The 2,139-nt window shown below is 40.7% G+C and overlaps 1 non-coding gene across 1 annotated transcript; it reads left to right on the top strand.

The window, feature by feature from the left end:
* The first annotated feature begins 265 nt into the window (after positions 1 to 265).
* Positions 266 to 372, top strand: LOC131898696 (U6 spliceosomal RNA). The gene has a single exon (XR_009376002.1). It is a non-coding gene; the product is annotated as a U6 spliceosomal RNA (small nuclear RNA).
* The last annotated feature ends 1,767 nt before the right edge of the window (positions 373 to 2,139 follow it).

Raw genomic sequence — 2,139 nt, 5'->3', positions numbered from 1 at the left:
ACATTTGACCCTCTGTGGTCTTTGTTGGCATTAAAGACTAAATGATTAGACTTACAGTTTTCCTTAGTTATGGTAAAAATTAGGTATAAAACTTTAGCCTCACGAAGATAAAATAGATAATAGAATATTTTCTCTAATATTGCTAAATACAAAAGGACTGGATATTGTAGCTGTAACTCTTACTTGATAACTGTTTTTGTTATATATAATTTTACTGTGTTAACATTAAAACCTTCCTTTTTAATTAGACAAAAGGAGGAATATGGTGCTGGCTTCTGCAGCACATATACTAAAATTGGAACAATACAGAAAAGATTAGCATGGCCCCTGCGCAAGGATGACACGCAAATTCGTGAAGCGTTCCATATTTTTTGCTTTCTCTTTGTGGGAACTAGTGAACAAATGAGAGTGTGAGCTCATGAAGTAAAAAGTTGCCTGTATACTTTGTGTTTTTCTTTCCTCCTCCCCAAGAGGTTTTCTAAATGTTTTTTTCCATAACAAAAAAGGAGGAATATGGAATAGTCCTTTAAACTATGTGAATATATGTTGCTGTGATTGGTTTAATAAAGAAGCTGAGTGGCCAATAGCTGAACAGGATAAGGTTAGGTGGGAAAGCCAGACTGAGAAGTCTGGGAGAAAGAAGGGCGGAGCTGAGGAGTCGCCAGCAGACACAGAGAGAAGCAAGATGGGCATGCTGTACTGAGAAAGGTACCAAGCCAGGTTGAAAAGCATAGATAAGAAATATGGGTTAATTTAAAATGTAAGAGTTAGCTAGTAACAAGCCTAAGCTATTGGCTGAACACTCGTAACTAATATTAAGTCTCCATGTCAGTTATTTGGGAACTGGTGGGCAGAAAAGAAAAGTCCACCTACGAGGCTGGCCTCAAACTCACAGAGAGCTGCCTGTCTTTGCCTGTCTTTCGTTTCAGGAAAAACAAACAAACAAAAAACATCCCCCAAACAAAACACATTTTCTAAACATACACAGAAGGGGTGTGAGTAGGGGAGCCACCTGTCTGTTCAGCTCAGGCCACCAGCCTGTGATGGGGTTGGGGAAGCAATAAGGGAAATGGGACAATGAACCTCCACAAATAAAAGTGGTATTTGTGTGTATATGGAAGGGAGGGCACAGAAGGGAGAATGGCAAGGGAAGGGAGGGATGAGGTCAGTACCAGGTGCTATTTCTTTCTTGAAAGGGGAGGTGGTGATGCTTGCTAAACATTTATTCAAGTTTAAAAAGAGTATGATTTCTGAAACAGAAATCCCACTTCTTGTAATCGGATGTTTATCATGTGTGAGCTGCCATGTTACAGTTCACCCGTTGAATAGAACAAATGAAATATATGAATTGGCTTTGAATGGTGGCCACATTATTTATTGTTTAAAAAACAATACTGCCGGGCGGTGGTGGCACACGCCTTTAATCCCAGCACTTGGGAGGCAGAGCCAGGCGGATCTCTGTGAGTTCGAGGCCAGCCTGGGCTACCAAGTGAGTTCCAGGAAAGGCGCAAAGCTACACAGAGAAACCCTGTCTCGAAAAACCAAAAAAAAAAAAAAAAAAAAAAAAAAAAAAAAAAAAAAAAAAAAAAAACCCACAAAAAACAATACTAATAGAATTATATTCCATGTTCGTCTGAGGCTAACAGATAACCTTATCTGTAGATAGCTATTCATGTTCATATAACAAAATGTGGAAGAATATGTCCCAAACTTGCAAAGGAGGGCATGAGTTAGATCGTTAATTTTACTATAGCACTTCATGTGTGTGTGTGTGTGTGTGTGTGTGTGTGTGTGTGTGATACGTACAAATGTGTGTATGCAGGCGTGAGTGGAGGTCAGAGGTCAGTGTCAGCTGTTTTCATTGGTTTCTTTCTGTCTTATTTTTGAGAGAAGGTCCCTTGCTCATCCAGGCTCTCACTGACTCAGCTTGACTCACTGGCCAGTGAGCTCAGGACCTGCCTGTTCTGCTCCCCAGCAAGTGTTTGTTGATGCATGCCTGGCTTTATGTGGGTGCTGGGGATCAAACTCAGGTCCCCACGCTTGCACGGTGAACTCTTTACTGACAGAGCCATCTCCCCAGCCCCCACTTGTGTAATTGAAATATTGGAAATTTAAAAAGTGAAAACTAAGCAGACTTGG

The sequence above is a fragment of the Peromyscus eremicus genome, chromosome 23 (genome assembly GCF_949786415.1).
Source record: "Peromyscus eremicus chromosome 23, PerEre_H2_v1, whole genome shotgun sequence".
In the NCBI taxonomy this organism is placed as follows: domain Eukaryota; kingdom Metazoa; phylum Chordata; class Mammalia; order Rodentia; family Cricetidae; genus Peromyscus; species Peromyscus eremicus.
Note: the sequence above shows the minus strand (reverse complement) of the source record. Positions and strands in the feature narration are given on the sequence as shown.